Raw genomic sequence first — 22,376 nt, 5'->3', positions numbered from 1 at the left:
CAGCTATTGTTTTCCTCTCCCCCATTTGAATTCTCTCTCTTATCCTCGATGTATCTAGTACACCTGGAGCATGAGTGTTGTGGTGGTCACTCATTAGATCTGATGCTAATAACTTGGTGGAAAAGAGTGAAAGTGGGGGCCTGGATCTGTAGTCAACGAATCTCAGTGCTTAAGTGCCAAGGGATGGCGGCTGAAGTCAGTTTCAGACTTAATGTAGCTTTCCAACTCCCACTCCACAATGTATCTTTTTGTTTTCTTTTTCGACTGACATAATAGTACTGAATTCCACGTGACTGAGATAATGTTCAGGAGAAATTAAGGGAGAGAGAGTCTGTGGAGATATCTGTATGATCTTCAATAGTGATGGTCATAAATACAAATGTAAAATGAGCAGAAGCTGGTAAATATGACTGAATAATATGAAAACATCTCACTATGATCCAGGAATTTTTTTAAAAAAGGAGCAACCTTGAAACATTGTGAGTTATATAATAAATGTGTTTAGGTTAACAATCAAAAGAAGTATCCTTCCACACAAATGTAGGGGCAAACTCAGAAAAGATGATACCAAAATACATATATCCAAGTATATAAAACAAAAAAATTAATATCAAAATCCCATATGCTTTAAATGATTCAACATTTCAGCTTTAAAATTCACAATACATGAAAAATTCTAAGTATGGGTTAGAGTTTCACAATTATCTCTTTATATGATCATGGCTAGAACATAACTAAATTCAAATTTGTGGAGAAAAGAACAGCCTCTTATTAAAAATCTTTTAAACATTCACATTTGTTCCTAAAGTCTTTTCCTGTGCCAATGTATTTAAGAGTTCTACCTAACTTGTGTAATTAATATTGTGTAACAGGAAGAAAAGGTCTAGAGGTGTAGGGGAGGTGGGAGTGGTAGGGGGAAGGTAATAAGGGAAAAGAAAAAATAAGAGAAAAGGAAAAAAATGGAAATAAAGTCTTTGTAAATAGGGAAGAGTGGGGGGGTGAAGGGAGGGCAGGGGAATGGGGAAAAAATAAGAACCAAGAGACATCATGTAAAGGTACAGGATCCTAATGATGAATGTAACTGTATTGTATATCCAAAATACACCAATAAAAAAGCACATTTAAAAATATTTTGTCATGATAAATTTCTTATAATAAATCAAGTTCTGTGCCAAATGTGGCATATGCTCATGGGTAATCTTAATTAAAATTATACCTTTACTCAATTATTTAAAAATATTGTGATATATCTGAGAACATTTGTAATTCCTCAAATACTAGTAAAGGTGATAAAACTATGAAAACTGTATACACTTTCTTCTTTCATTCACACAAAATTAGCAATTAAATATTAATTCTCAAAAAGAAAGCACTTTTTGGTTAATAAATAATTATGAATAAAATATAGAAAAATTTTGTAGTTTATTTCCTGATAGCTTTCTGTGCTTTATGAAAGTCATATTGACTATTAATTTTGTATTAAAAATAAGTTTTTTAGTGGAAGATTCCTAAAAATCAAGCCCTGAAAAAAATCAAGAAAATCAGCCTGATACTTTAGAACTTTTATTTATCAAAATCACATGAATTAGGATTTATTTTCCAGAGATAATTTTGTCTTTTGGGGTTGTTTTATTTTGTTTTGTTTTGTATCAGGGATCGAACTTGGGACTTTGAGCTTATGAGGCCAGCAGCGGTACCACTGAGCTAAATCTCCAGCCTTCTCAGAGATAATTTTGAGAGCAAGTAATTTGCTCACAGTTATACATGCCTTTTATTCACCAAACTGACTCTGAAACATGCTTTTTTTATAAATCATAATTGGAAGAGATGTGTGTTTTATTTTTGTTAAAAAAACCTGACAACCAAAAGTGAGCTAGGACTCTTCTATTTCTGTTAGTTCTATTTATCACATCATCATGAAAAATGCTCATAGCTAAATATTTGTTAAGGTATTTGGGGTCCATGAAAAAGTCGGCCTTGAATGAGAAATTCTGGAAGTTTGTAGCAATGTCAGGAATAAACATCAATAGAATTTTTTTGATATCTTATTCCATGGTCAAATTAAGAATTCTGTCACATCCAAAATGTTTGTATTTACCTTTTCTGTACTTTAAGGGCAGAATTTAACAGTGTTAACTCTTCAGAGAAGTTAAAATAGAGTCAGTACAATGCAGATTGTTTCCGTAAGAAAATCTCTAGTGGGGCCGGGCATTTAGCTCAGCGGTTCGGTGGCCTGCCTCGCAAGCGCAAGGACCCGAATTCGATCCCCGGTACCAAAAACAAAACAAAACAAAAGAAAATCTCTAGTGAACCAAGTAGGCTACAAAGACATGATCTATTTTTCATTTAAAAGTCAAAGGGGTGGGACTGGGATTCAGCTCCGAGGTTCTGCTGCCTGCTTCTCAAGCGCAAGGACCAGAGTTTGATCCCTGGTTCAAAAAATAAATAAATAAAACTCAAAGGGATATAAAATAGTTTTTTTTCTTTTTTTAATCAAGGTAAGATACAGCTGGAGCCTAACTTTTATTTAGAGACAGTATAAGCAAAAGTAATTCCTCTGGTAGTTTTGTCAACTCTCTAACCAGAGGTTTAGTCTCATTGATTTTAAAGAGCCAAAAATAAACCTGACTTATGAGTTTCTCCACTTGGCTCCCAGAGATTATTTGATCAAATCACTGCCAGCATCTGTATTTTAGCTTTAAGCACAATCTACACTGAGATTCCAGATTTCTCACATTTTCTGCTTATGTGCTTTAGGGTTTGTATGGCTGCTATAAAAGTGGCCACAGTAGGGCAGAACATGAAGAAAGTAATTCAGTATCCCGAGAACAGACATTAAGCCTGTCATATATTATCAACAAGTTTACATTTATATTATTTCTTAATTCGTAAAATTGTGCATATTGTAATTATTAAATTACACCTATTCTATTACACAGTGTCCTGAAAAGCAAATTCAGTTGTACTTGTTTAAGAACTCTCAATTTGTTTGATAAACTTTTGCTTGTTTTGAGATTATTATTAAACTTGTCAGAATATAATATTTCTCTGTTGTAAAGGATAGGCATGGGCCATTTGTGGAAACATGGATGAATCTGAGACTATCATGTTGAATGAAATAAATCTGACACACAAGAGATCTCATGGATTTTCTTATATGAGAAACCCAAAGTATAAGTAAGTTAAAGAGGAAAATAAAAGATAGATGAAAAAATCTTTTGTGAAAAATGCAAAACAAGGGGAATAAGGGACAGAGCAGGGGAAGAGAGAGTAGGGAAAGGAGATGTAAAGCGATTTAAGGTATGTTACATGCATCTACCAACTCTCTAGAAGGGGTACAATTATTATCTACTACAAAACTATACTAATAAAACATAAAAACTGAAAATGAAATAAGCTATGTTTACCAAAATATGTCTTATTTCTTCACTTCCAAACAATAAAAAGTGAACAAAGAAATAACATTTTTGAATTCCACAAAACTTCACCAGATAGCAATAAATTATTATCAGTACATCACCACTCTTATAATAACATAACAACGAAGATGTACACTAACCTCTCCTTTCTGTGAATCATCGTTACTTCTGATTTCTCTAACTAGAATTGCAGTATGATCTCATGTAACACTTCATTTTCTAAAAAAAAAATCATCCTCATGGTGTTGACAACAATAAATGATTAGTAAAAATATGGAGACTGACCAAGATATTTTCTAAATATCTAGTATGTAGCATTTTCTTTAATTTTCATAATTCTATTTTGAAATGGATATCTCTTTTGAAAACATAATTCTGAAGCATAAAGATGTAATTAACTCACCCTGGTTCATAATAGTCAGATTCTAGTTCTCGCTGCTGATCTTGAAATGTTTTCTACTGCTGCAGGAATTCCACACGAGGATTTGGGATTGTAGATTACTGAAGAGGGGCGTGTGAATGAACTAATACAAAGTCTTAATTCGCAAATATGGTATCTGAATCACATGCATGCACATACTTGTTGATCATCCAACAAGTAACGCATGATTTTTATGAGTATCACTTATGTTCTTGTTCATTTTATAAGACCGAGGAGGGTCGATTGTTTTTCCTTGGGTCCCCGTGCTGACTCCTGTGCTGTTTAGAGATTCTTTGCATTTCGTTATTGAATAAGAGGCTTAACACCAGAGTAGCTTCTATTCTTGTACAGGGTTCAGAACTTAGTCCTCTTCTCTGAGATCAGGAGCATCTCCTAAACTGAACTGTGCCCCCCACCTATTCTGAGGGAAATGTCATTTACAATGCATTTCTGAAAAGTGTCTGCACTAAATGTTTGCTTTGTGTGAAGGAGCTAGGTATATATGTTTCAAATTATTTTAGAATTAATGACATTCATTTCATTCTCTTTGACACATGACACTGTGTTTGTTGGGTGAGCACATAGAACTTGAAGTTAGGAAAACTTAATTTTAACTTCAAGTATGAAATCTAAACTTCTAGAAGTCACTGAACTTATCTATGCCTAAATTGTTTCGTGTGAGTACTTCCCATAATAAAGTATCATGAGGTTAAAATGAAGACTAAACTAACAAATCTCTTATAAAAGCTATAAGGCTTTTTATATTGCAGATACATATAACATATTATTTTTTGTTATTTAATCATAATAATTATCAATGACAATTATTAAATTCTTTAATATTTGGATTTCATATGCTTAGATTCCTGGTTGATATTGATAGGAATAAACAGGAAACAATTAAACATACTTTGGGTGAGTATGTGTTACATACCCTTAAGATATGCAGTTTAACTTCCTAAAGTTAATTAGACTGTTGATTTTCTCAAAGTTCTATGCCTTCCTTCTTGTGGTAATAAAGTGAATAATAAATTAGCCCATAATTTTTTTAAAAATTGCTATGGATAAGAGTCACCCTATGTATCAAGTTTTGCCTGCTTTCCAAGCCCAAATACCCACACAAAATGAGAAAACCACGTGGATTCAGCAAAGATACATTCTGTCCACAGAAAATCCCTTATGTTGGTACCATTCACAGCAGACACTTCGTTTATGCTTTAGGGAATACATCACTTACTTTTGGACCATCTAGAGTTTTGAATTGTAGAACTTATAACAGACAAGATCACATGTCTCTCCAGGTTGTAGAAACAAGTTTTAGAAGGGCTGAGTATTTATTTATCTTTTTGTCTTTGACGATTGGGACATTATCCCAAGATAATCCCAACCCCAGTAGAACCTTATATAGGTAATTATTCTCTTCCCAGTACTGTAGCTGAGTTGATTCCTTTTGAATAAATAAACATGATGAATAGCAAAAAAAGTTGAATATAGAGTAGACAGCTACAGCATTACAAGTCTACCAGGGAAAATCTTTTATTATAAAACAATAGCATCAAAACCTTGATTCTACCAATCAGTGGGAATAATGCAATTCCTCCTAGACACATTTGGCTCCTATAAGTTTGCATTTTATGAATTCAAGTATTTCTAGATAGTTTGCATTATTTTTTCATGTGAAAAGTTCCATAGAATGGCTCCACGCTACTGAAAAGACTCCTGAGCATTGTTTCTCAGTTATCGGAGAGCCCAGAATGGGGCCGATCTTGAATGTCAAGATGCAGGTGCAAATGCTGATTCTAAGCAAGCAGAACTTTACCATTTCGCAGTTGTGGGGTCTTGAGCTGTTAGCTTAGTCTAGTTTTCATTAAGTTTTAAATTGTAACAATAGCCCTCTTCATCAGATTCTTGTTGGCATGAGATGACAGATGTCAGTAACGTTTAATCAACAGTATGCACTTAGAGACTAGCAGCTTTTCTTCACATTTACACTGGAGCCTTTGGTACTGTCTCCTAGTAAATTAAAATGCAGACCAACATTTTTAACTTCCTCTAAATACCAACCATGATGTAATATGTACCTTAGGATGCTTAAGGTGGCAGATTGGAGAATGACTGAAAGAGGATCAACGACTCAGTGCAAACAATCGGTCTTTTCCCAAGACTTGGTAGAAAAAAAAATAACTGAAATCATTTTTGTTGATGCTTATTTAATATATGAGTGATCAGTGCATTTAATGAAAAGAGTTATCATTTATGCATCAGAAAAGCAATGCAAATCAAAAATTGATAGCTGAAAATTTTCAAAGTGAGAGAATGTGCCCAAATTAGTCTTCTTGTTCCAGTTTTTTCTTTTTACTTGATAGAATTAGGAGGCTAGCAAAAATATAATAGGGCCATTTCCAGTTTGCATCATCTCAATTTTAAGTATTTTCTAGAGTGGAGTACGATCTGTCATGGAGAAGGATAAATTTGAGGCATTTGTAGGGAACTGGACACTCTTGGGACCAAATGTTGACTGAAAAGAGCAGAAAAACAAGCTTAAATATTGCCTACTTTCTCTTACCTGAGAAAACCAAATTAGAAATAAAGAGAAAAACAAAAGATAGATGTTAGAAAATAGGGAGACAGATTTTTTTTCCAGAAAGGAAAGGAGATGGAGAGATAGAGATAGTGGGAAAGTAGAAGGGATGAAAAGGGTTAAGATGTGACATATAAGGCACCAACTTCCTGCAACAAATTATGTACTGCAGATGCATATTAATAATTTTGTAAAAAGATATATAAAGAAAATATAAATGGAGATAATTCCTCTTTCTATGCAGGGTGGATATGTTTTTTATTCCTTAGTTTATTGGTACATTTTAGTATGCAGTACAGGTACATTCATCACTGGGATTTGTACCTTTACATGACAGGTCTTGGTTCCTATTTTCTCCCCACTCCCCTGCCCTCCCTTCACCCCCTCTACCCCTCCCTATTTGCAAAGACTTTGTTTCCATATTTGACTTTTCTCATTTTTTTGCCCTCCTTTCCCTTCCCCTACTCTTCTCATTTCCCCTTTCGCTTGGACCTTTTCTTTCTATTCACATCATCCATTATACATTTTTTAATCTTTCAGGGCACTGTTGTGTTTCACAAAACGATGTTTGCAAAGACAACAGGAAGAGAGTTTTGTTCGTGTGTGGCAAGAGATAAGTTGGCTGAAAAGATAATGCCCAACACATAGAAAGAAGGAAGATTCAGAAAACCCAGTGGAAAAGCTGCCAAGAACCACAGGAAAGCAAACAGGAGCAAGGATTTTTGACACAGGAAGGGCCTTCTTCCTATTCTACAATATTATTGCTAATCTTGCATTTCTTTTCTAGCCAGGAAGGGACCTTCTGATAGTACAAGAGGAGTGCACATACTCACATCTCCAACTTCAGGGACTTAAAACAGGAACCAGCGATGGGGCTGGAAGGGGACCTTGCATTTTCTGTCCCGGCTTTATGAGGTCACTGTTGTGCAGGTTACGGAACTGTCGCTCTTCTGCTGAGGGAAGCTTCTAAAGAAACCAGCATGAGCTGTTCTGTGTGGTCCGTATGCCATGGGGCAGGCAGCGCGTGTGCAAAAGAGACTTGCTTAGCTGGGACGGCTTTCCTTACAGAACTGGCTCACAGTGAGTCTAGGTGCCCTCTGTGCTTTGGTGTCATCTCTAAGTAATCAGCCGACGGTGTCCTTTGTCGTGTGCACTGGTGTTGGGTCTCACTGGACTTGGACATGTCGGTAGCCCGTACAGAGAGAACCTGCTTCGTAAAGGACCAGATTTAAATAAGAAAATAAAAGGGTGCCAAGGACAGATTTATGGAGAAAGCAGGCAGGAGCTGCCACTTGTCCTTAGAGGAATTACACAGAAAGCACTTGGTTACCCCTGTGGTTTTGTCACACCATACAGAGGAGGTATTGTCAACCAGAGAACATCATGAAGACTTGGGTCCGGGCCTTTAGTGGGAGTCACTGATAGAGGCAGACATGTGAGCCCAAATATCTGTCATTGAATTTTTAGTCCCACACAATTCCACCCCAGATTTCTAAACTTCTCTTTACTACTCTGGATGTAGTCTCTTAGAATACAGCCTCTGGAACCCAATAGGCAGCTGCCACCTGTATGGTGCTTTCTCTGCCTCGTCCCACTAAGCAAAGCAAACTTACAGAATCATTTCCCTCTCTTTTGGCTGCTGCAAAGTTCATTCAGCACATCATCTCTAGATTTTTAAGTACCAGACTTCTAAGGAGAAAAAGTAGTTAGTATTTATGGAAGAATACAGCTGTCCACAGCATTAATGCTCTAAACAATAAGACCAATTGGAAATCTGTGGGCCATATATACCTGGTGGCTGTGGGTCCACTGATTTGAGATAAAAGGATCATGTTGATAGACAGCTAACGCGGAATCACATTTTCCTAAATACCTTTATCCACCAAGTTAAAAAAAACAAACAGCAACACAACATACTGATAAATTTTAGATTATGTTAATTTTCTAAATGATTATGATTTTGATCCACTCAGTAGGTCCTCTTCAAAGTTAATACCTTTACTTTAAAAACATTCAACTATGTACATCCCAAATTTATACATTTAATAAAGCTACTTCTAAAATTTTTGAACAGTATAAATATGATGGCATTAGGGTTAGTTGCTATACTATTTATGATTTACTAGAGTACTGTGTTTCTTAGAGTCTCTAATATGTATACTTATACATATATATATGTGTGTGCGTGTGTGTGTTATCCATATACACACATACACATATACAGAAATGTCTATACCTTCCTGCACTCTGTAATTTAGAATCTGTAGTATTTTTTTTCCTCAGTGCATAATAACTTAACTGTCCCTTGCCTTCTCTCATCACTAATGTTTTGACTAAAATTCCCTTCCCTGTCACCTGTGCTCATGTAGAAGGCTTTACCCAGGTACATATCCAGATGTGGCATCAGTTAGACACAGGGCATACAGATTTTAACATTAAAATGTAAAGAATTTTTGTTAACACCTCTTCCATTTGAACATTCAAACATTTTTACAGATATAATGTTTGTGTGGGGCAAGTTGTTAAACTGTAATGTATCTGAAATAATTTCTATGTGTCATGTGAAGTATGAATTTTAGCTTTTTTCAGAAAGATTTGGGTTTGTTTTCGAGTCTTCTTCATGGGTCTTCAACAATATCCTGTGATATATTAATATTTCAATTAGGTATGGAGTGATCCTGACAAATAAATAGTGTTTTAGTGATATGTACTTTAAAATTAAGAGAAAGATAGTATTTCCCAGTGTCAACAATTGTAAGGATGTGACAGTCACTGAGGATGTGAACAAAAGAGATAAACGAAAGCAAAATATGAAAAAAAAAAGAATAGTAACACTAATAGAAACATAAAATTATGTAAGGAAAACACTAACAAAAATGTAAAATGATAAATAATGAGAATTAATAAGGACTCAAAATTGTTTGAGATGTGTAGATTCATTTCTGGTCTCTGTTGCAGTTGTTAGTGAATGTTAAACTTTCTTCATTAAAGAGCTTTTTTAAAAAAGACATCTTCAGCGTACTTTAGTTTCATGCTTCTTCAGCAGTATTTTGGCTCTTTTTGTTCTGGATTATTCCTCCAAAACCTCACAACCAGTAGAGAGAGTAGTTTTGAAATTTTAGTTAGAATTATGTTGCATTCTCAGAATGATTTTATGCAAAGTATATAGCTACATGAATAAAAAAGTGTTATTGTGCATTTATGTCATTATCTTTCAATAATAGTTTATACTTTTCTCCATAAAAGTTTGGAATGTCAGTTGCTGTATCTATTTTCCTAATGACGTTGTTTCTTATAAATGTTGCCATTAAACTTTTCTTTGTACCCAGGCAGGGTGGTGGTAAATCCCTGTAATCCCAGCCCTCCAGGAGTCTAAAGTGGGAAGATTGGACAATTTAGTTATTTATCAAAACATTATGTCAAACAAACAAAACAAACAGGGGACTGTGATTTAGCTCAGCATGAAGTCCCTGGGTCCCTAAATTCAATCCACCATACCACAAGTACTTCCCAACCAAAAGCACCACTTCCCGACCAAAAGTACCCATGTTAACTGTCAATATTTTCTGCAGCTATGAAAAATGCCTCTTGCTTTCACATCTTGATGCTCGATTTAATATTCTATTTTTTAATAATCACATATATATATTTATATATAGTCTCATTTTTCTAGCTACCGTTTCTAGTGAATTGTGACACTGTTGCTTAGGTTTGGTGACATTTTAGGTAAATTTAAAGTGAATACCACTAAACTACTGCTTATCAGCTTTGATCATAAGGTGTAACTTCATTTTTCTTAATTAAGATTTTGGTTGAACCTCTAAATAAAATTTATGTAGCTTGCCTTGAGCCATTAGTTACAAAGCAAATTACAAGTTAAAAAAAATCTGTTTGCCATAATAAATCTTGAACAAAAATGCAAGTGACTCAGTGATAAATCCTTGACCATTCAATTGCACAAGAACATTAAAGATGGCTGTCCACTATTTTTGAAAGCATGATCATTTCACCTTTTTTAACTGCACATTTCCAGTGTCAATATTGCTACTTTTGAGAGACATTTACCAAATTTAATACCCAGTGGGTCTTGTTAACAATAATAGATGGCATGTTTTCATAAGTTGAACTCAGATAATATAGAGAACAATTATTACTGAAGGCATTAAGAAGAATAAATAATGATTATCCTGAGGGAAAGGAATTGATGAACCTATGGTGAAGAAATTTGCCCCCCTCTGGAATTTTTTGTAGTTCAGTGTAATGAATTCCTTTGAAAATTGTGTATTCCTTTTTGCATTGGGAAAAACACAGGGTTCCTAATAAGACTGTTTCCTATGTCATTTCTCATTGAGTCTCAAGAGAAATCAATTAACTAGAGATATTCAATGAATCAGAATACTGTTCATTCTGTTAGGTAAAAACCTACAAAATGTCTTAGCAATAAAGGACTATGGAAAGTATATATTTTCAAACATTCTTAATTTGTAATTAATTACATGCATTTGCTTTAGCAGCACAATGCTTATTAGAGAATAATATTGCAATTGTTAAATAAATAATATTCATAAAATAGTTTCTGTCTGAAAAGGGATCTATTCATTTATAAACTGACAATTAAAGCTTTACAAGCATTTTAAAATGTAGCCAAGACTTTCTACTCATTTTTAAATGTCTGTCCTCCATTATTTTTGAATGCAGAGTTTCAAAATTTTTTCCATCATCCAGGTCAATAATTATAAAGCTATTTGTTCTAAAATATTTTATTAGCACAATGAAAAAGTGTAAACAAGTAACTGAAATTTATAAATCCTATTATACAGTTTTAATATGTCTTATAAATACTGATAAATAGATATTTTGTAATTCTAGGCTTCGATATATCTTTGATCTCAAATTTTCTTTTGCTTTTCGATTTTAACAATGGAGACTGCAACAATTTCATGCAATAAAACTGTGTATGTGTAAAAATGCATCAACACAAGCAAAAATATACAGTTTAATATGTAATTTAAAGACTATCAGATATTTAATCCACATAAAGTGTTCATTCAAAGTTCTTTATATACAAAGGATTGTAGTAGAATAATATAAATAGAGCCCATTCCTCATAACCTGAATGTCTTCTCAAAGATTTCTCCTTCATGTCTAACCAAGAGTATACTTTTAGTAATGTGCTGCCAAAGCAAACATGCAAGAGGATATTTTTCAGGCCTAAACAGACAGAGACACTCAAGATGGCTTCCTACTTTACCTCTGCTCTACTCCATTTCCTGTTTGCTCCACCCTCTGGCTCCTAAAATGGCTTCCCAGTCAGACCTTGTCTAAATCTGGAGAGACAAGATGGGACTTTATGCTGCTGTTTCTCTTCACATGGCTGTGGTGTGCTGAGGTCTCCATTCTGCTCAGGCTGTATCTCTGTCCAGGAGCAGAGTCAGGGCTCTGGAGGGAATGTTGAGTTTTTCTCTTCACAGTTGCATTGCAGGGCAGTTCCCCTCCCTCACTGAGCCAGATTTTTCAGTATCACTGTGAAGTTTCAGTTAATTTAGTTATCTTTCTAGATAACAAGACATTAGGCTTCTCTAGAGCTAGCTGGACATTTTGATAGCTCTCACAAGTTACAGTCCCATGATTTTCTAGTACCTCTGTCTCCTCACAACGCCTCTTATTTGAGATAAATATTCCCGAGGAACTCCTGAGTGCAAGCTACATCCAGCCCACAGTCATCTGAAATTTACTATTGCGATTTTTATTTTTTGTGTGTGAGAAATTTGCATTCTTTTTTCCTTTTCGGCTGTACCAATTTATATTATTTTGGAGGTGGGTGGGTACCAGGGATTGAGCTCAGGACCTTGTGCTTTCAAGGCAGGAAGCGGAACCACTGACCTAAATCCCTGGCATTTGTATTTACATTCTTAATGGCAATGCACAAGGAGTCTTTTTTTCCCTACATCCTAATCAACACTCTATTTCTGTCACTTATAAAAAATTATATTCCCCGCTATTAGGTGATGTGACTGTCATTTCCCTGAGGATTACGAATGTTGAATATTTTTCATGTAACTGTTGGTCATTTATATCCTTCTGGAAGAAGTATTACTCACATGATTTATTATCTATAAATAGGGCATTATTATTTTTGCTGTAGAGTTGTCCTTGGAGAAATATATATAGAGAGGAAGGGTCTATTCATAAAAATCATGCAGCGGTAGACGGCTTTGACACCACTGGACCCGCGAGCTGAGTGGGGAGAAGTGGGTTTCCAAGGAGAGACTTCTTCTAAGAAGGTGGTGACGTCCTCTCTTATTTCACCTCCATAAACCACACAAATCTGCAAGCTGTTACACAAGTGGGAAGTATAACGCCGTTTTAAAGACAAATTCAAATTCAACGGAAGAAGAAAGGAATCTTTAGCGCCTCTCAGTCCCCATCTCGGAGAACGGTGCACACTGTGATCACAAGGAGCCAGTTGAACAGTGAACGATTTAAAGCGAACAATAACATGACTCAGTTACCACACAGAAAGTTATTGTATTTGAAATAAGAGAGACGCGAACGATGAAGGTGGGTAGTAGTGAGGGGAAGTGTGCTGCTCCCCAAACGCAGGGGAGGGTGAGGAAGAGGCAGGGAACAAGACTGGTCTGGAGGCTGGGCCCGCAGACCTCACCCAGAAGTCACAGGGAAGCCCCTATCCACTCACAGCAACTCTGATGACTTACGAATCTGTCTCTTCAGGAGCAGAATGTGGAGCTCAACAGTGCACCGTCAGTGAAGCCAAGATTCCCCTGCAAGGGTCTGTTTCCCAACATGTGTCATGGCTGCCTAAAGAACACAGAACAGAACATGTTTTGCTTTGCTGTAGGATCATGTTATACATCAACAGCATCATAGCCCACCTTCAAATAATAGTTAAATCTGACTTACTATCATGAATGATCAAATCATACATCCGTTTCCTTCTTGTGTCCTGCCATATGCATAATTCTTTTACAATGTCACACATTTTATTCTACAAATAATTTAAACATCCCAATGCATTGTTATTACTATGCTTTATGTAGTCTTTACTTTGAGAAGATTTCTGTCCTCCATCTCTTCACTCCTTCAAGTGCTTTTTATTACTTAGTTTAAATGCAAATTTCTTTCTAATAGCATTTTCCATTTGTCCCAAGAAGTTTCCCTTAACATCCCTTGCTGTGCTTGTGTGCTGGTAATAATTATATTAGTGCAATCTTCCTTGAAGTGTTTTATATTTCTTCAGCATTTGAAACATGTTTTTACTGATTTAAGAAATGTGTGTTAAAAAGCAAAGAACAATAGCTAAATAGGTCACTTCAGTAACTTAACTGAAAATTATCCTAAGATCTTAACCTTTTCAAAAGAGGAAACATACAGTGATTTCTTCATAATATATAAAAAATAAGAAGTTATTTACTATAACCCCCTTATTTTATTGTAGTAAAAATCTTAAAAGAAAATATTTTCTCCCACCCAAATTCAGTCATGAGGTGAATTCAAAGTTCCAATGCCAGCTTCTTCGCTCTGGGCGGGTTATGTGCACGATAATAATTAAATCATGGTACTAAAATGTTGATCTTATTAAACAGTAATCAATTTATTTCTTAGAAATGGTATATTATTTAGTCATCATGTAATACTTCACAGATTTTCTGATCAAGTATTAAATAGAAGAGAACAAACCACATAAATCCTCCTTGGAGAAAGTTCTGAAGGGTAAATGATCATGCTGAGCTGAGAAGCCTAAATCTTTTCATTTTCAAAGGAAAAGGTTGATCACTGAGAGGCACTGGTGCCAGTAGCTCCTTTAGTGACTATTGCAGGCCACCTTGATGATAAACTACGGCTTTTCAGTGCTGACGTTATCAGGGCAGTGTGTGCCCGATGCAAGTCCGTTCTCCTCCAGCACAAGGTCACAACAGCAACTCTCAGAGCTTGCGGCCTCCTTGCAGTCGACCTGGACAAACTCCCCAAGAGAGTTGATCGCGTGTGTTCATAGATGGGAAGCATCAGGCCACAAAGTACGCAGAAGACAACAGAAGGGCCTGAGGAAGTGGACCCAGCAGGTTTTCCCCTCACGTGAACGAGTCCCTTTGTGGGGAGCCCTTCTCTCTTGGTGCGATTCCTCCTCATTGTACAACGGGTCAACACGCAGTGCACACTGAAGACCACTTCAGAGGCCTCAGGAAGGACTAGGGCCTCTGCATTAATACTCAGTCAACAAATGCAGCTGCCATAAACGCTTTGCTAGCCTTTGAGTCAGACGCACACACGTTGTCTAGTTGGGCAGCTGGAACCTCCAGCAACGCTCTGCTTTACCAGCTGCAGCTGGGCTTCTCTTGGTTAGCCTCCTTTTTTCACTCCTCTCCTTCTAATCCTAGTCTCTCTCTCTCTCCTTTCCCTTTTCCCTTTTAAGCTGAGTGACTATAGCATCAGCCCCTAAGGCTCCCTAATTCATAAAGATGTTTATTCTAATCCACCCTACAGTTTATATGTATATGTATGTAATTCTCATACATGTCAACTAATGTGGTGTGTGTATGTATATTTTGGGTTTGTTTTGTTTTTTTCTCAGAAGTAAACAGGGATAGATTTATGAACATGAGAGAGTGAGGAAAATAGTGAATAATTTTTAGAAAATGTTTTTGTTTTAGAAGAATTACAAGGCCGTTTGCTCTGTTGGTTAATATTTAGAGAATAGGATCTACAAGATTTGATGAAGATGGTTAAAAAGCGATATAAACTGATTACTATATCAGCAACTGATTTTATATGTGGCAGAGTTGAGAATCAAACAGGAGAATGTCTGGGAATAGGCTCTGTGTATCTCCTTTGGCTCCTCTTACATATTTACACTATTTAATCCAGCTTCCCCTATGCTGATGACTACAGTCTCATCCTCACTGGTTTCTCTGCTTCCAAACTGCATCACAGCAAACTATATTTTTAATTAATATGATGATCACTACATTTGACCACTAACAACAAAAGCAAATAGCATAAACCTTTAGAGTTTTGTAGAGATTTAGCATATAGGTATAATTTGATGAAGAAACCAAGAAAATCCCACGTGCATGGCTTCGTACCCAGAAGTGAGCATTTATCAGATACCAGAACACATTGGCAGGACTCGGGGACTGCATACCAGGGAGAAAGGTTTCAACTGTGAAATACAAGTTAAATCATGTGTTAAGGGTCAAATGGAAGTTGAATTGGCCAGAGGAAAGCATGCATTACAAATGTTTAATGTTGCCTGTGAGAATAATGCATTATTTTTCATAGGATGTCACCAAAAGATGACTTCAGCATGGGACACAGATTCTGTGACTAATCCATGTGGACAAACAAATTCTGTGACTTCTGAACAGTTTAACACAAGGACTTACAAAGTTGTCCGTTTGAGTGCCAAAATAAATAAGTTTAAAAAAAAACCGAAAGCATGAATTGCTTACTTACATTTTACATATTCTTACCAAAGCCTTTACCTGTAAAAAATATTTATGGTACATTATTCTTTTCCGAACTCAGTTTTCATTCTTATGTCAGTAGAGATCAAAATATTCAGTGAACTTCAGTTGGATTTACTAGAAATTATACCCTCAAAGGCATTATATCAAAGTCATTAAAAAAGAGCAGAGCCTCAAAGAGAGTTAGAACTCTAAGGTTTTGAAATAAAAATAATTGGTTTTCATCACACTCGCCCCAGAAACACAAACATCTACTGTTTCAAGGCACTTGTGAAAAATGTGAGGATTAAAAGAAATGTAAGACAATGGGCAGAGCATGTTCCAAGGGATGGTACAATGAAACAAGAAACATGAGTGGTTGAAAAGTTAAATTTAAGAGAATTATAGAAAAATGAGACAAGTAAGAAACTAAAGAGAGGAAGAATAATTCAGATAAATAAGAATGTGTTATTTTTCAAGGAGATTCATGTACTGGTATAGTATAGTATTCAGAAAACGGAAATAGCATGACGTTATACTCTATGGAGCGACTGTGGGAAGTTGTCCTTTGTTTTGGAAAAATGGGTAAAACACAAAAGTTAGTTGCAAACTCAGGGAGTTAGCCTGCAATTCAGAAGTGACAAGGGAGAAGGCATCCCTGCTGGAAAGAAATTATATTTCCTTTATAAAGAGCACTGGTGGTTTCAAGAGTAAGTAGAGTGCTCATTTAAAGTTGCTATCGATGTCAATCTACTTAAATATTTAAAAATACAAAACTTCAAGGAGGAAGATGCAACTTTAGCAAAAGTAAAAAGGTAAGCTCCTGTACTGTATGCTGGTATTCTATCTCTCAGGGTTATTATTTCGAGAACAATAATTCAAAATATGTCAAGCATATGCTATGATAAATAAACATTGGTCTTAAACATATTTGATATATGATTATCTGTACAGTTTTATTAAATTCTGAGTTAAAAAGTTAACATTCCAAGTATCTGAAATATATAAATTTCTAATTTGTATATTGTTGATAAGATTAAACATTTCTATTTTGAAAATAAAATGATGAGTGAAAATGTTACATTTTAATTCATTATATTTTCATGTTGTTAGTATAGGAAATGTTGTAACTGTACTACCTAGAAAGTACCCATAAATTCAATTTAAATTTTTAAAAAATAGGAAATGTTGGCATAAGTGAGATCATTCCTGTAAGAAGTAATAGGTAGTGTCTTCTGATGGGAAAAATATGAAGCAATTATTTTATTTTCAAATTATCACCTCCCATAACTTATAGACAGCACTTAGTTTAACTTAATTGGCTGCTGTTGTTATTCTTTGTGTGACCCAAAGCAAATAAAACCATAAACATGTCAAAAGTCTCACCTAATATCTCACTGTCTTTACTGAATACTTTCTTATTATTTTGATTTTTCCACGTCAATGTTTATTTTAGACTTTGAAAAGAAAAATATTGAAAAATTAGGAAGGTTGAAAGAGTAAAGGGCTGTGGATTTAGCTTGATGGTTCCACCGCCTGCCTCGCAAGCACAAGATCCCACATTCAATCCCCAGTGCCAAAAAAAGAAAAGAGTAAAGTGCTACATGGTTGCAGTTTTTAGCTACGAGACTTATTTTTATCCAGTAAATAAAATTAATGCAATCATTTGTTGTAATTTTTTCTTTAAACCTAGAGACTTGTGTATGCAAGACAAGCTCTCTACCCCTGAACTACGTACTGGACACTTTATATTGCTGATTTTATCTTGAGACAGGTTCTTGCTAAATTGCTCAGGTGTAATACAGTCTTTGATACTAGAAATTCCAGATTTTGTTTGTCCATTTTTACTGTGCTTCAGAGAATAACCAATTCTGACTGAATAGTTCTCCTTCTAATTCAAAACCACATGGGGAGTAACATAATAAGACAGAGACCTATCTATATTCATTTTAAATAAGTCATGTAATATAATGCCAAAACAGAAAAGAGATGCATATATTCTCATAGCAGCTGTGAGGGCTAATTTTTAGTTATACTCATAGATTAATAATAATCAGACACATTTATCCCTGTGGAGAGGACATGGTGATAAGAGAAGGCTGCCTGGACCAGTGATTGTCAAGACAATCCCATAACACGGGACAGGATGCCAAACCTCACTCCACCAGACACAAGCGACAGAAAAACTAAGTCTTTATTTAATACCATGATGTCAGAGATTGAAATTCTATACATAATTGAAAATAAAAAGCCCCCTCTCAAAAAAAAATACAACATTTGAAACCTAAAGGGTAAATAACATTTAGAAAGCGAAAGAGGCTAAGAAGGGAAATTGTTCTAGATTCTAGATTTTAAGAAAAGGGGAGAGAGGAATCTGTCATTCATGATTTCTCTGGAGGACAAAGCTTAGATCTTTTCTAGTATTACAAGTCTGAGTATGATGCATGATTGAATTTATGGATATGAATAGAATGTAAATCTAATATGAACTCATTTTCAAACTACTTTATTCATCAAAGTGATTTTATTTTTATTCAGATAATTTTAATAGTGATTGTCTCACATCAAATCTCCCAGAATCACAGAGTATCGGGTTCAGTAACAAAGTCACAAAAATTGTGAAGATTGAAATTCGAGTCCTAATCCAGTTTTCAAGGAGGAAAATAATGCAGTCAAGAAATACAAATGTACAGAACGAAAACAAATTGAAAATCACTGAAACCAATCTCACTGCCATCACAGAATTTGTTCTCTTGGGCCTTTCAGAAAGTCCCACATTGCACTGGTTGCTCTTTGGAACATTCTTAGTCATCTACTTGATTATCCTGCTGGGGAATGGCATTATCATCCTAATAACACGACTAGAGCTTGCACTTCATACCCCCATGTACTTTTTTATCAGTAATTTTTCTTTTCTAGAACTCTGCTATGTGTCTGTCACTCTTCCTAGAATGCTTGTGGATCTTTGGACCCAGAAAGGAACTATTTCCTTTTCCGCATGTGCCGCACAGATGGGCTTTTTCCTTGTACTGGGAGCCGTGGAGTGTTTCCTTCTGATGGTGATGGCCTATGACTGCTACGTGGCCATCTGCAGCCCTCTGCAGTACCCGCTGATCATGGACCACAAGGTTTGTATCTAGCTGGTGGACGGCTGCTGGATCTTCAGTTTTCCAGGCCAGATGGGGCAGACAGTGCAGATTTTCACTCTGCCCTTCTGTGGGTCTAACATCATTGACCACTTCTTCTGTGACATCCCCCCCTGCTCAAGTTGGCCTGCGGGAACATCTTCATCAATGAGTTAATGGTCTACACGCTGGCTGTCTTGATTGTCATCGTGCCCTTCATGTTGATCCTCGCGTCCTACAGCAGAATAATCTCAACCATCCGGAGGTTGCCCTCAAACACGGGAAGGGCCAAAGCCTTCTCCACTTGCTCCTCCCACCTCATAGTTGTGATTTTATTCTATGGATCTGCCAGTATCACTTATTTACACTCCACATCCAGTCAGTACGAAAGCGTCAACAAGCTGCTTGCTCTTTTCTACACTATTTTGACCCCGATGTTCAACCCCCTGATATACAGCCTTTGGAACAAAGATGTCACCGGGGCACTGCGAAAATTCCTTCCCAAACTGTTAAAATCCTGAGACAATGAATGTGACAGTATTGTTTTATGTTCTTTTTGTATACACAAATAATTACAAACTAATTTGATCTTGTACTCGTGTAAATAAGCTAATGATGTAATTTAAGCTTAGAGGACTCTGTCCTCCGACTTATGAGAATTGTGTTAATTAATTAACAGTGTTACACTCAAAGTTAGTTTTGTCTTTGCTGTCCGCTGGTAGAGGTTTGTGACTAAACGAGAAGATGTGATTCATAGTATGTTCTAATTCTACTCCCATTTCAGATTATATTTATATTAACATTCACTATTGAAGAGATATCACACATCAGATTTTGAAGACATTATTAATTAATTTCTACAAATAAAACTATGAAAGCAGGATACTTTTGTAGCAATAAATAATACATATGATTAGTTCACAATACAGGTAAGTGTATTGCAGTTCTATTTTTCTAAACAAAATATTGAAAAGATGAATGCTTATACTGAGAAATATTTTAATAACTGTTATGTAAATGCAAGACACTTATTTTATTACATGGTCAATAAAAATTATATTATATATGCATAATAATGGCCCCAATAAACTAAACCATTCCTTTTTGTACTCCTGGCTTTTGTTTTTCCTTTCAGCACTTACTCTCAGATAAAATATTAGCTTTGGCCAATGGGGCAGTAACAACCATGAAGAGTAACTGGGAATTAGAACTTATCTTCTCTAATGATGGAAACCTCCTTTGATTGTGTCCAAAACTCCACATGAGCCTCCCAGAGGGTGACAAACTACACAGAAAGAGGCCACTTTTTTTTTTTGTACCAGGGATCAAACTAGGACCTTGTGCTTGTGAGTCAGGCAGCAGCAACACTGAGCTAAATCCCTGGCCCACATATCATATTTAAACCACACACTGATGGGCTTGAAACAGACTAATGATAAACTATTTTAATAGTTTAGAAATATTTTTAACATTGTCTAGTAGTTCTTTAAACTATGTATTATTCTTATTGCTTAAGCTCTGTTGTCAGGTGTGGTGGCTCACACATGTAATCCCACACTATAGAGGCTGAGACAGGAGGATAACCTTGTTGGAGACCAGCCTGGGCTACCCACTGAATGCAAGGCCAGCCTGAACTACATAGTGAGACCCTGTCTCGAAAACAAACGAATACACAAAGAACACCAAAAACCAAGAACAAACCAAAAACCCAAAACATTGGAAAAAAAAAAAAAGACTTTGTCAATCTTTTCCTTTAATGCAGTGTTTAGGTGGATATTTGGGGGGACATTTATCATTGAGAGGTTGCTGATTCTTTGTGTATCTGAACTTTTCTTTCATAAAATCAAACATTTTCATTTCATTCGGAAAAAAAGTTTGTGTGCTATTTCAGACATCAAAGGTGTTGGCAAGTGTATTAAGAAGAAATGATTTTGTACATGTTTATGGGAATGTGAGTGGGTACAGACATTGTGGAAAACAGTATGGATTTGCCTCAAAAAAATGAAAATAGAGCTACCATATGATCCAGTAGTCTCACTGATGAGTATGTATTACAAGGAAATAAAATGAGAGTCCAGGGAGAGAGCTTCTCCCCTACTCATGTTTATTGTCCCATTCGACACCGCAGTCCATCCTATAGTTTGGGCCCTAAACATCCCCAAACAAGACTGTGCTGGAAAAGCTTAGTGTGTAGCTCAGCACCGGAAGGAGGCCATGGAAACTTATGGTCTGGCTGCCTCTGTCTGACCATGGACAGACTCTGCATTCTAGGAAAAACAAAACAAAACAAAAGCAGGCTGATTTGCAAAAGGTATTTAATTCAGGAGGCTGAGGCAGGGGGATCACGGGTGTGTTGGTCCTGTGGCTTTTGCATATGTATCAAGGCAATGCAGCAGGTGGCAGAGCAGAGTCATTTTTGTCATGGCTCCAGCACACACACACACACACACACACACACACACACACACACATAGGAAAGAGAAGGAAAAGAGGCTCAAACAAGGCCCATTGAGAGCACCTGTCCAGCCCTCAAAAGACCTCCCTGGTGACCTGAGTCCACTTCCTCTCATGGTTCTGAACTTGAGGTGAAGCCTTATAGCACTGTGCTAAGGGGGAAATTTAAGATCCAAACCAGATCCTGACTGATGCCTGTAACACCACAGTAGACGTGGCACTACAACCTGCTTCCAGAAGACAAGCCTGGTCCCTTCCTATGTTCCCCCAACTTTGACCCAACTCAGCCTCTGATTTTCTCTCTGACTGCTGGATGAAAAAACTTATGGGACCCCATGATTCAATCAGAACCACATGGAAAAATCTCTAATTGAGCGAATCGAGTAGGAAACTAGTTATATCTGTAGGATCTCATCATATCCGCACCTACACAGAATTCAATGGGATAAGGGGGAGAAGATGTACATATATCAGGAATTATAAACCTTCGGAACATGTTACAATTCTGTCTGCCACACTGACAAATAAGAACAGGAGAGAATGATAAGAAAAACAAAACAAAAGAAAAGAAAATGAAAAAAGAACAGCAAGTTAAAAATAGAATCAGTAAGTTGTACCATGCTGCCTTGTAGCGCAAGGTCTGAGTTTGATCCCCAGTACAAAAACAAACAAATAAATAAATAAATGAACAAAATAAATCAGTAAGATTAATGGAGTAATTTTATGAAATAATTGAATTAAGCAATCTGTTGTAAACTCTGGTGAAAAGAATAAATCAGACACACAAGATTAACTATAGCCTGACTGGACCTTTTCTTCCTTTTTCACATTATCTATTATACATTTTGATCCTTATTTATATTTCAGTTTCTCACACCAGAGAAACTCTGCAGTATTTACACATTTGTGTCCTGT

At 36.1% G+C, this 22,376-nt stretch overlaps 1 pseudogene; it reads left to right on the top strand.

Moving 5' to 3' along the window:
* The first annotated feature begins 18,548 nt into the window (after positions 1-18,548).
* On the top strand, positions 18,549-19,528 carry LOC104864920 (annotated as a pseudogene).
* Positions 19,529-22,376: the final 2,848 nt, after the last annotated feature.

Source organism: Fukomys damarensis, unplaced genomic scaffold (assembly GCF_012274545.1).
Source record: "Fukomys damarensis isolate Sample0158 unplaced genomic scaffold, DMR_v1.0_HiC HiC_scaffold_73725, whole genome shotgun sequence".
Lineage (NCBI taxonomy): Eukaryota > Metazoa > Chordata > Mammalia > Rodentia > Bathyergidae > Fukomys > Fukomys damarensis.
This window is presented reverse-complemented; position numbering and strand designations above follow the sequence as displayed.